The following is a 14,160-nucleotide window of genomic DNA, read 5'->3' as shown; positions in this document are numbered from 1 at the left end:
ATTGTCCCTGATTGTTGCACTGATGGAATGAGCAAGTCCATCAAGGTTAATCATCACCCCATGTTGCTGTCAGGGTGTACAATGTTTTTCTGGTTCTGCTCATCTCACTCAACATCAGTTCATGCAAATCCCTCTAGGCTTCCCTGAATTCCCATCCCTCTTGGTTTCTAATAGAACAATAGTGTTCCATGACATACATATACCACAGTTTGCTAAGCCATTCCCCAACTGAAGGACATTTACTTGATTTCCAATTCTTTGCCACTACAAACAGGGCTGTTATGAATATTTTTGTACAAGTGATGTTTTTACCCTTTTTCCTCATCTCTTCAGGGTATAGACCCAGTAGTGGTATTGCTGGATCAAAGGGTATGCACATTTTTGTTGCCCTTTGGATGTAGTTCCAAATTTCTCTCCAGAAAGGTTGGATGAGTTCACAGCTCCACCAACAATGTATTAGTGTCCCAGATTTCCCACAACCCTTTCAACAATGATCATTATCTTTTTTGGTCATATTGGCCAGTCTGAGAGGTGTGAGGTGGTACCTCAGAGAAGCTTTAATTTGCATTTCTCTAATAAGTAATGATTTAGAGCAATTTTTCATATGACTATGGATTGCTTTGATCTCCTCATCTGTAAATTGCTTTTGCATATCCTTTGACCATTTGTCAACTGGGGAATGGCTTTTTTTTTTTTAAATATGACTCAGTTCTCTGTATATTTTAGAAATGAGTCCTTTGTCAGAAACATTAATTGTAAAGATTGTTTCCCAGTTTACTACATTTCTTTTGATCTTGGTTACAGTGGTTTTATCTGTGCAAAAGCTTTTTAATTTAATGTAATCAAAATCATCTAGTTTGTTTTTAGTGATGTTCTCCATCTCTTCATTAGACATAAACTGCTCCCCTTTCCATAGATTTAACAGGTAAACTAGTCCTTGATCTTCTAATTTGCTTATGGTATTGTTTTTTATGTCTAAATCCTGTATTCATTTGGATCTTATCTTAGTAAAGGGTGTGAGGTGTTGGTCTAATCTAAGTTTCTTCTTTACTAACTTCTGATTTTCCCAGCAGTTTTTAATCAAAGAGAGAGTTTTTATCCCAATAGCTGGACTCTTTGGGGTTATCAAACAGCAGATTGCTATCATCATTTCTTGCTATGGCACCTAGTCTATTCCACTGGTCCACCACTCTATTTCTTAGCCAATACCAAACAGTTTTGATGACTGATGCTTTATAATATAATTTTAGATTGGGTAGGGCTAAGCCCCTTTCTTTTGCATTTTTTCATTAAATCCCTGGAAATTCTTGACTTTTTATTTCTCCATATGAATTTACTTACAACTTTTTCTAACTCATTAAAGTAATTTTTTGGAATTTCGATTGGTAGGGCACTAAACAGGTAGTTTAGTTTTGGTAGAATTGTCATTTTTATTATATTAGGTCTACCTATCCATGAGCAGTTGATATTTGCCCAATTATTTAAATCTGATTTTATTTGTGTGAGAAGTGTTTTATAATTGTTTTAAAAAAGTTTCTGAGTCTGCCTTGTCAAATAGATTCCCAGGTATTTTATACTATCTGGGGTTACCTTGAATGGGATTTCTCTTTCTAGCTCTTCCTGCTGTATCTTGCTGATCATATATAGAAAAGTTGAGGATTTATGAGGGTTTATTTTATATCCTGCAACTCTGCTAAAATTGCTAATTGTTTCCAGTAGTTTTTTGGATGATGTCTTGGGATTCTCTAGGTACACCATCATGTCATCTGCAAAGAATGAGAGTTAATTTCTAAGTAATTATTCATTTTATTAATTATGCTAGTAATAATTAATAATTAATTAATAATTAATAATAGTAATAATTAATCAATTAATCAAAGGGGTAAGTAGCCCTTTCAAATGCCAAAGACCCCTCATGGAACCATTCAAAACTTATATGCCCTTGAAAGATACAGTGTTTCCAAGGGTGGAAATCAATTCTGATTGGCTAAGAAATGAGAGAATGAATATTATAATGAGAGGTAGGCTTATTCTAATGAAAATCTGGGGGACATGACTCTGATCACTCAGTCTTGGTCAAAGAGATTTATCTATACTCATATCACTGAGTCTAGAATAATATAGACAAAAGGGAGAATCCTCTTTTCCATAGCCTTCTATGAATAATACATGACAAGAATCCATTGCACAGATCTGAGCTTTCTCTTTCATCATCAGCCTTGTATTTCAAAGGCTGACTGAAAAACCTTTAGAGGTTGATTTCTGAATGAGAAAGTAAAAAAGGGGGGCAAACCTTGGTCTAAAACAATTGATTATTAATATGAGGGAGAAATAATTTCTCTCATTTTTGAGAGGGGAGATGAAGAATAGTCTTAATTGCCTGAGTGTCCCTGTTGGATACCATTTAGGTGAAAGGCTATCTTCAAACATTTGAGGGATAGTAAAACTCATTATGTTGCTTGGCCCCAGGTGATGTTGCTTGGCCCCAGGTGATGTTGCTTGGCCCCAGATGGCAGAATTAGGACCACTGCATGGTAGTTAGTAACAAAGAGGCAGATTTAGGCAGGTAGGTGGTAGAGTGAATTCTTCCTCTTTCAGGTAGATATTTGTCCAGATTACAGCCAAAGTTCCTTCCAACTGATTCTGGGAGTGAAATATATGTTAAAGTGATTCTGTTAACTGATTGACAATTGATTGACAGTTCCTTTAGGTGACTCTAATCTCCTTCACCTTTGAGAGGACAGTTTTTGGGGTATAAACCCCTAAAAATGTTGTGAGCCATTGAGGACAATTTTATACATTGCTTCTATGATATGATCCTCATCCCATTGGTGCAGTGACAATATATCAGCTATCACATTTATTTTCTTTTTCAACTCATTCTTCTTTGAGACTCTGCTTCTCAAGTATTGGGAGGTTCAGCTTGGAAGGGATGGATTATTAAAATTTTAAAGTAGCAAGGTTTAAGTTTCTATGGACAAGAGTCTGCTACAATCCTGGATAGATTGGAATTTGTTCTAATCAGTGCTAAAATTCTAGAAAAGTTTGTTAGTCCTGGACGTAGCGGAGACATGAAATTTTTGGGCCAAGAAGGTATCTGCCTTCTTAATGACCTCATTATTTCTCTGGGGAATTCCATATTCAAGGCAAAGCACAATAACACAGGTAGTCCTTCTCACTCAATCTACAGATGTCCATTCCACTTCATAGATTTTATGCTGCAAATATTCTTCTTGAAAAGATGAATATTTTGTCATTTGGGAGCCACTGTTTGGAACTGTAGGACATCTAAAATTTTCAGTCTTCACTTCAGTCTTGACATTGATTACAGAGTCCTAGGAATTCAGGTTAAAAAGGACCCAAGAAAGGGTGTTAAAATTGTTTGATGGTTCCTATTCTGGGTCTCATTTTTGTTTTGTTATGTCACTTTGGAAGACTTTGACTTTTGTTAATTCTGGCAAAAATTTGTTTTGCACATGTGTTTATCTTGCCCATAGCTGTCTCTTTGGTTGTAGTCTGTCATTACTATTATGGAAGCAGTATGCTTCAAACTCTTGTCCCAAGCCCCTTTGTTCCCCTAGGAAGGGTAGTTCCACTTGTTGGTTTAACCTCTATCAAGACTGGTCATAAGTTCTTCAACATTTGTCTGAACTTAAGCAACCCTTCTATTGATCTTAAAAGCCCACACATAAGAAGATGTTCATTTGCTTTTTGCCTCCTCTGAGCACACTCTGCTCATTCTTCTCATCTTTGTTAAACTGAGCTGCTATATCAATTTTAGGTGAGTCTATATTCACTGATCACTTATCCATGGGCACAACCATAGAGTGTGGTCATAAACAAACCCTTTGTCTTATTGTTAATTTTCACATGACACTCCTCTGCCTACAATGCCCCCCCACCATAATTTTTTTTCCATTTTTGGGGAGACAATCAGAGGTTAGGTGACTTGTCCAAAGTCAAACAGCTAGTAAGTGTGTGAGGTCATATTTGAACTCAGATCCTCCTAACTCCAGGGCTGATTCTCTATCCATTGTGCCACTTAACTGCCCTTGAATCACTACATTTTTTTAAGGTTTTTGCAAGGCAAACGGGGTTAAGTGGCTTGCCCAAGGCCACACAGCTAGGTAATTATTAAGTGTCTGAGACCGGATTTGAACCCAGGTACTCCTGACTCCAGGGCCAGTGCTTTATCTACTATGCCACCTAGCTGCCCCTACTACATTTTTTTTTGAAGAATTCTTTCCCATCATAGCACAATTTTGGAGGTTTTTTTCTTCCCTTTGTTGGATGTATGTGGGAAACTTGACATGATTGTCTTGTGTTTTGAGAAGCAAATGAGGTAAAAAGCAAGTCCTCTGATGCCCACTAGTATAACTTTAATCTGTATTATTAACAATTTTCCCACCATTTTCTTAGATCTAAACAATCAACAAACAATAAATGAAACCCTGATTTTAGCTTAGTGATTTCTGAGGGTAAATGCTCACAATGAGAATTTAACAATTGGTTTTCAGAGAGCCAGCTCAGCTGATGCCAAAACAGCCCTGCATGTAGATAAAGAATCTAGGCTCAAAGAGATTGTCTATGGTTAACAGAGCTGCATCTAGTACCTGGGTCTCCTGACTCTTAGTTTAGGACTCTCTCCACATTTCTATAAATAAAGAGGTTTTCACAGAATCCTTTCTTTGTCTTTCTTTCCTCTATTCCTTTCTCCTCTCCTCCATTTGTATTCTTCCTCCTTTGTTTTTCCATTTTCCCCTTGTTGCTCTTTTTTGTTTGACCTACTGATTTTTTTCAGATAGGAGTTAGCTATTTATTTCTATCATTATAAAATAGACACTTAAAGCACAAAAGACTCACAATCATGTTGATGCCTTTTAAACGTATGATCTAGTAACCCATAATTCCTATTATACCTTCATTAATAATTAAAGCATTTAAGCATGGGGCATGTTATGAAACTGCTGAACAAATTTTTCATTTTTACCTCAGACTTGTGCTGACAGAGCAACACCCAAGCCTCTTTTTAAGTCATGTTCTAGCTTGGGCTTTCTCTTACAGATGTAAAATTCTTCTGGTAGAAGCCATCTCTTCCAAGAAGTTGTGGAGAAGATTAGCTCCTGCTAGGCAACTGTCCCAAATTTATAAAGTCGCTCCTAAGGTCAGAAACACCCATCTCAGAACCATTGCACAGTCCCTGTGTTCAAGAAAAGTAACACAAAGCAGAAGAAGCTAAATCAATTACAGGAAACAATGTAGCCAAGTTCCTCATAATTGTTCATAACAGTTCTAAAAAATGTACTAGACAGAAACCTGTTGGAGAAAAAAGTCTCCATGAATCCTTTGTCCAGGCCACTTTGGCTTAGGGAGACAGGAGGTGATGGTCTAGGGATACTGAAGACAGAGTCTAGCCAGGAGCATGAACAGAGTGCTCTAGACCTTGGGAGATGCCAGGACAAGAGAAGGTATCAGAGTCATACCACAACACTGCAATGGGAATAAACACCAACTGATAACTTTGTCACCCACTACCTAGTCGCAGGCAACAGATCTAGGTTAGAGTGAGAAAGAGACTTGGATAAAGCAGTGGTGGCCAGGGTAGGAATGCCTTGGGCTGGGTACAGAGAATGAGGAAATTCAGAATCCTAAAGAAGCTGCAGCAGCAGCAGTAGTGTGTGACTTGGACCTCAAGTGCAAAACAAGGTCTCATTTAAAACATTTAGCCCACTTTGCAGTGGAATAACTAGGACAAGAATTGAAGATTAAAGGGGAGCCTACAATTCCACCACTTTGAGCTAATAGAACTTTCCAATTGGTTGACAAGGGTAGAGTCCAACAGTTGTCTACTTTTGTTGAGACTCAAATCCGGATCAGGAACCTATAGAGCTCAGATCAGGGGGCTAGTAATCACAATTGTTCAGGATCAGACTCCTTTGGGAGAACTGAAAACTTTCAGGTCTCCAGGCTGACCCCCTAGATCCTAGAATGAATGACACAACACCCAATGTTCCTGAGAAGCTGCAATAGGATAAATAAGCCCAGACCTTCTATCCAGAAATGTCTCAAATCTAGACCTAATAATAAATTTCTGATAAAAAGGACAAACAAAGAAAGAACCTCACTATAATGAACTAGCAGGTATGGCAGGGATGGCAGAAATGGCAGGTGGCAGGGATGCTAAAGATTCAAAAGCAGAAGGTAATGAACAACAGCCTTAGAGAAAGATACAATGTCAGCACAAATTTAACTAGAATTCCTGTAAGATTGAAGCAAGAATTAAAAATTGTTTTTATAAATGGAATGAGAATACTTGAGGAAAAACTGTAAAATAAATTAGAGCTTTGGAAGAAAGATTTTGAAAGAGAATTAACAACTTATCACAAGAGGAACAGAACTCAAGCAACAAACTCACTGAAAATTCAAATGGATAAATAGAAGCCAAAGACTCAATAAGGCAACAAGAAATCTCAAAACAAAGTCAAAAGGTACAAATATCATAAGAAAATCTAAGGTATTTCATAGCAAAAATGAATGACCTAGAAAACAGATTAAGGAGAAAATATTAAGAATTGTTATACTCTGAATGTCATGGCCAAAAAAAGAGTCTAAATGTTATATTTCAAGAAATTTTCAAAGGAAAATGATCCAGATTGCTTAGAACCAGAAGGCAAAGTAGAAAGAGAAAAATCCACTGATCATCTCCTAAAAGAAACCCCAAAACAAAAACATCTAGGAACATCATAGCCAAAATCCAGAGCTTCTAGATCAGAAAGTAGCCAAAAAGAATTCAAATACCAAGAAAGGAGTCAAGATCACTCGGGATTTAACAGCTAGTACAATAAAGAAGAGGAGGACTTGAAATATATTCCAGGAGTCAAAGTATAGAGGTTTATTTAACTTGTTCAGCAAAAATGAGTATAATGGAGTGGTGAAAAATGAATCTTTAATGAAACAGAGGACTTCTAAACATTCCTACTGAAAAGACCAGAACTGTAGAAAAACTTTGAGGTACAATCACAGGAATGAAGAGAAACACAAATAGCTAAGTATTAATGGACAATGATCACAAGTAAACTGCTTACTTCAAATATGGAGACCTAAATTATCCCTTCTGATCCCTGTCATTATCAGGGTTCATAGAATAGTATAATTACAAGAAATCTGGGGGTGATTTTGTTATGTCTTGAGGCTTTTAAGAAAAGAATGGAAAGAAAGGAGAAAAAAGGTTAAGGAAAATTATTTCACATAATGAAGATGCACAAACAGGCATCTTCACAAACGAGGAGAGGATGAGGGAGAGTGATTGACATTTGAATCTCACTCTCATCTGAACTAATGGAAAGAAGGAAAAATAGACATATGTGTGTACACACATATACACAAAATTGGGTAGAAAAGCACATTTTACTCAAATACTCAAATACAAACATATTTATAGTTCTTATTGAGGTAGCAAAGGATGGGAATCTGAGGAGTGTTGATAAATTAGAGGACAGATGAACAAATTATATTATAAATATGACATAGTAATGGCCAAAAGAGATTCCAAGAAACTAATGATGAAACATGCTGTTCATCTCCTGATAGAGAGGTGAAAGATTAAAAATGGAGAATGAGATAAATACTTTAATAGGACATAGCCAATGTGGGAATTTGTTTTGATTAACTGTACATACACCCACTTGTATATATCTATGTATATAATGGACTTTGTTTTTCTTGTGTTCTCAATGAGGATGGAGGTGGATGAGTGGGTGAGAAGGTAGATCTGAGCTGATTAAGACAAAACATTTTAAAAAATAAAAATCATTTACAGTACATAATAAAGTTCTCTATCAAGGGAATCATAAATAAATGATTAAATGGAGACTTAAAATATAAACCTAAGTATTGTAATACATTTAAAAATCATAGAAACAATTTTATTGTTGTTGTTTAGTCATTTAGTCATATCCAACTCTCTGTAACCCAATTTGGGGTTTTCTTGGCAAAGATACAAGAGTGATTTGCTATTTCCTTCTCCAGCTCATTTTATGGATGAGGAAAATGAGACACAGAGAGAGAGTTAAGTGGCTGCCCAGGATCACCCAACTAGTAAGTATCCAGTTCTGAATTCAGGAAGATGAATCTTCCTGACTCCATGACTAACCATCTATCCATTGTACCATCTTACTGCCAAAAAAAACCCAATTAAAAATAAGCTAAATAATTTTTTCTTCCTTTGTTCCACCTGTCATAATCTTACTTCTATAATTCCTCCCTTACTCCCTCTCTTATCAAGTCATTCTTCCTTTTTCTCGTTTCCTCCCTTCATTCTCCTTTTCCTTCTTCAATCCCTCTTTACCTGAGTCTTGTCCTTTATTTTTCCCTTGCTCCACTCTTGAACTAATTACAGCTTTGAAAAAAAGCTTTGAAAGATCGTGGGCAGTCCTCCAAATGGTCAATTAATATATTGTATAGATGAGTAGAGAACAGTTCAGTCAATTTCTTTATTAACAAGTATATCTGAAAAATCTATGTGCCTCACTCTGTAGTTATACCTCAGACCTTCTCCATATCAACTTCCCTCTGTGCCAGTTCATATTATAAAGTCCCTTAGATAGGGAAAAACCACATGCCAGTTTCTAAAGAGGTCTATCTTGGAGTTCATATCTCTTCTCCCTCTTATCTGACTTGAGGCTTCTCTAATGTCCCAGTTCAGGTACCTTCTCATTTTCTCCTAATAATGTATTCCATCCTGGATTGTCAGAACTGTTTAGAATGTAAAACTACTCATTGCATTGGGAGAAAAACTCAGGGTGCAAACCATATCAGGTAAGGCTGAAGAAGACACTTTCAAAATCAAAATTTTCAGATGTAGTGTAATGCCTTTAGTAAGCTCTGAGTATGTTATTAGCTCATAGGTAAAGTACTATAGCCCCAACCCCTGTGTTATTCAGTCCTTCTTCATTATTTTCTTTAATTGCCCACTTCTTATTCATTCTACAGTTATTTCTCTTTAATTTCCCTAGATAATTGAGAAAACAATTTAATAAATTAATTAACCTTTAATTCTAGGTTAAAGCTCAGTCACTGGAACCCCAAGAAATCTCCTTTAGTTAACTTCTCTTTCTAATTTTCAGTTTTTAAGACTTTTTATAATCTGATCTGGTTTTCTGAAAACCATCTATATTTCTTTCTTCATACCTGTTTCATACGAATTATATAGCAAATTTAAATTGCATAGCATAGTTCTAATTGATTAGTTTATTGTGTGCCAATTTGTTATTGTTCCAAGTTCTCTGTGAGCCATCAGAGAAATAATATACTCTCATCTGTTTGTTCTGGGGTATTTGAGTTTCCTGATTTCTTCTGCCAGGTCTTACTTAGAGCAGGTTGAACTTATAGGATCATAGAATTTTAGAGATGGGAGAGGTCTTGTTATTGTTGTTCAGTTGTATTTGACTCTTTGTGATCCCATTTGGGATTTTCTTGACAAGCATACTTATGTGGTTTACTATTTTTTTCTCTAACTCATTTTACAAAAGAGAAAACTGAGGTACTCAGTGTTAAGTGACTTGGCCAGGCTCACACAGCTAGTAAGTGTCTGAAGTTAGATTTGAACTCTGGAAGATGAGCCTTCCTTGCCAGGCCTGACACTTGTCCAATGAACCACCTGGATGGCCTGGGAGAGATATTGGAGGGGTCATCATTTTAACCTTCTCATTTTATAGATGAAACTAAAGCCCAGAGAAGGGAAATACCTTGTCTAAGATCTCCCAGATAAGTCACAGTTGGTGTAGCCATGATTGTGATCCACTTCTCTTTATGTTATTCTATTTGCCCTTTCAATTCTCCCACAAATGGGAGAATAGCCTCTAAATATGAGATTGCTCCTCATGTCTTTGAATAGTCTTGAAGTCCCAGAAAAATGTCTTGAAGTATTACTGATCATCCCCAAATGGATCCCTTTAATTAGCATTTGGTTTGTTAAGGCAGAGCTCATAAAAGCTGACTCCTCTGTTTAAACAACCCAACATTATTACCAAGATTGGCAGGAGAGAGGGAGAATAACTATTTCCTTCTTTTTTTTACTTTCTTTATTTTTTTAAGGATACTTGTGCTTAAAGTTTTTTCTTTTACAGGTGAAATCCCTTTATTTTTCATTTTAAAAGAGATTAACAAAAAGAATGAGGAAATTAGGTTTATCTTGGGAAAATGGGTAAAAGGCCACCAGCTTTTTCAACCTTCTTTACCTATTCTTTACCTACCTGTTAATAGTATAGAAGCATGATGGGTCAGGTTTAAAATACTTTCCTCAACTTAGCATCATTTAACATAGCATCTCTCTCTCTCTCTCTCTCTCTCTCTCTCTCTCTCTCTCTCTCTCTGTGTGTGTGTGAATTAATTTTTTTTAACCAATCATTTTTTTTGGCAAGGTTTTGAGTTTTACAATTTTTCCTCCCTCCTTTCCTTCCCCCCCACCAGAAAGCTGATATAAGCTCTATATTTATAACCAGTCTAAACTTGGTTCGATATTGAACATGTTTTGAGAGGAGAATCATATCTAAATTGAAGAAAGAAAACATTAGAGAGAGAAAAAAATGACACTACATAAGATAACTTTTAAAGGTTGAAGATAATAAGCTTTGATCTTCATTCAAACTCGACAGTTCCCTCTCTGGGTATGGATGGTATTTTCCATAACAAATCTTTTTAAATTGTCTGATTATTGCGCTGTTGAAATGAACCAGTCCATCATAGTTGAACATCACCCCATGTTGTTGTTAATGTGTATAATGGTTTTGCTCATTTCATTCAGTATCACGTCGTACAAGGCTTTTCTGAAATCCTCTCCCTCATGATTTCTTATAGAACAATATTGTTCCATCACATACATATACCACAATTTGTTTAACCATTCCCTAATATCTGATAGGCATTCCCTCAATTTCTAATCCTTTGCCACTACAAAAAGGGGCTATGAATATTTTTGTACATGTATGATTTTTCATGATCTCTTCAGAATACAGACCCATTAATGATATTGTTGGATCAAAGGGTATGCACATTTTTGTTGCCTTTTGAGCATAATTCCAAATTGCTCTGGATCAGTTCACATCTCCACCAACAATACATTATTGTCTCAATTTTTCCACATTACCTCCAACATTGACCATTTTCCTTTTTTAGACATATTGGCCAATTTGAGAGGTGTGAGGTGGTATCTCAGAGATGTTTTATTTTGCATTTCTCTAATCAATAGTGATTTAGGACAAATTTTCATATGACCACAGATAGCTTTGATTTCTTTGTGTTTAGCATCTTTCTGTTTGCAAGAATTGAATCCTGAGGATGTTTGCCCCTCTAGGACATATGAAAAGTAATTAAGAAGGGGTTCTGACCATCAAAATGAGAGTTGAGCTGATTCAGAGGAGTCAGCAGAGGGAAGAATAGATTTTAGAAGAGCTAAAAGAAGCATTCAAAGATCAAACATGATCTTAGTTAAAGCATGTGTTGCTATTTGTGAACTGCTTTGTTAAGGGGAAGAACTTTATGATCATTGGCTAAACAGAAGAGAGTTGTAGCTCTTCCTTATAGGGGATTGGTTCACTAAACACCTCCCCACTCTGGAGGAGGACAGAATACCAAGGGACTCTGAAGATAGTATTCAGCTGGGTACTGCAGCTATGACCAGTGGTGGTCTGAAAAAAACAGGATGAAAGTGCTGACAGAAAAGAGTTATAGCCCCTCCCTTGGGGAAAGAGGAGGCAGCTGGCTCAGTGGAGGAATCAGGAACACCTGAGTTCAAATCCATCATCAGACACTTACTAGCTATGTGATCCTTTGCAAATCACTTAACTTCTGCTTACCTTGATCCACTGGAGAAGGAAATGAAAAACTACTTTAGTATCTTTGGCAAGATAGCCCTACAGATGGTATTTTCCAGGGTGTCAAGAAGAGTCAGATGTGACTGAACAACAACAAAACTGAAGCCAGAGGACACAGTGAAGTCAGGAAGACTCATCTTTATATATTTTTTTTAGCTTTTTTCCAAGGCAAATGGGGTTAAGTGGCTTGCCCAAGGCCACACAGCTAGGTCATTATTAAGTGTCTGAGACCGGATTTGAACCCAGGTACTCCTGACTCTAGGGCTGGTGCTTTATCCATTGCACCACGTAGCCGCCCCAAGACTCATCTTCCAGAGTTCAAATTCAGCCTCAGACACTTACTATCTATGTAACCCTGGGCAAGTCACTTAACCCTGTTTGCCTCAGTTTTTTTCATTTGCAAAATTGAGTGGAGAAGGAAATAGTAAACCACCCCAATATCTTCAAGAAAACCCCAAATGGAATTGCAAAGAGTCAGACATGACTGAAGTAACAGAACCATAATAGTAGGGAAAAGGCTTATTAATCCTAACATCCCTCTGTAAATGGTGATAGCAGACAAAAGTCTTTCTCTGCAGAGAAGAGGCTCATAGCCATAGTGTCCCTAGTGGAATTTAGAAAGACTATCAGATGCTCCAGAACATCATGGAATGTTTTATAATCAGATGGAACAGAAATGTATTGTTTGGTGGGGTATATAAAGCTCAACAGAGAATACAATGACATTACCAGAACACAGTAGTAGTTCTTTAGTATCTGAATCATGAGTCTCCCTTCCATGAACATGCCCTGACTACATATCTCTTTTATATGATCCCACACATGTAGGTGACTTCTTCACTTATGTTCCACATATGTGCATGTCTTATACATACTCCTTATGCAATTCACTTTTACCACAAGGTGGGTGTATTTGTGGGAGTTGAACTCAAGACTTAATGTTGTTATTATTTTATTACTATGCTATTTCATCATATAGTTTTGCTTTAAATTAAATCTGACCTCTGACTGACTAGAAGTATTGGAGAGATCTATAAGAAGATAGTTGTAGAAATTAATTAAATTTTTTTTTTATGTTTTTGCAAGGCAAATGGGGTTAAGTGGCTTGCCCAAGGTCACACAGCTAGGTAATTATTAAGTGTATGAGGCCGCATTTGAACTCAGGTACTCCTGACTCCAAGGCTGGTGCTCTAGCCACTGCGCCACCTAGCCACCCCCAAATTAACTAAATTCTTGAAGAAGATCTAATACTTCGATACTTGAAGAAGAATCTGAACACCATAGTATCTTGATCCTAGATTAATCTTCTGAGGGTCCATGTAAAGGGATTATATATTTTTAAAATGATATATATTAATAAATTTTGCTTTGATAAAGCAGACATTTACCAACAAGCCCCCATTCTTCCAAAACCTACTAAGTATATTTTCCTTCAAAATGCTTTGACTATTAGAATTCAAGTTCTTTGAAGGCAAAGACTTTCTCACTTCTGTCTTTGTATATCATATGTCTAAAGCAACATCTTGGCCTGCTAGATGGCACAGTTGGTAGATTACTGGGTCCAGAAGTCAAGAAAATTTGAGTTCAAATCCAGTGTCAGATGCTCACTGTGTGATCCTGGATAAGTCATCTGTAAAATAAATTAAAGAAGGAAATGGCAAACTACTCCAGTATCTTTGTCAAGAAAACCCCAAATTAGATCACAAAGAGTGGGATACTACCAAAATGACCCAACAACCACAATAATACAATTCCTAACATATAAGAGTTAAATAATTGCTTGTTGATTTATTGGTTAATAGAAAGGAGGAATGTTTTCTTAAACTCTTATAGTATGGTTCTAATACCAACTGTTGCATTTTATTAGAATATTGTTGCCTCTTTATGTTGACTCTATGCTATCATAGTTATTGTATATATTGATCTTTCTACTCTTCTGCCTCACTTTGGATTGCTCTTCTCATGTGAAACTGTCCTTTCTACATGGATATAACCAAACTGAAAGTCTCATTATAACTAAAGCAAGAGGCAGCAGGATAAGTGAGTGGAGGAAAGGAAAACAAGATTGAAGGAGCTTGGACAGTATAAGTATATTTTTAGAAAGCAAGCAAGATCATTTCACAATAATATCATGATTACATAATAATCAAACTCCACCACAGATTCATGAAAGCTTTCTCTTCTCTATCCTATGATATAGGTTGACTAATGATCCATTTATAACATTTATCATCTTGACCCTCTGTAACTAAGTGCTCCTGAGGCAATGATTTGCTTAATATATTGT

Source organism: Macrotis lagotis, chromosome 4 (assembly GCF_037893015.1).
Source record: "Macrotis lagotis isolate mMagLag1 chromosome 4, bilby.v1.9.chrom.fasta, whole genome shotgun sequence".
Classification (NCBI taxonomy): Eukaryota; Metazoa; Chordata; class Mammalia; order Peramelemorphia; family Peramelidae; genus Macrotis; species Macrotis lagotis.
This window is presented reverse-complemented; position numbering follows the sequence as displayed.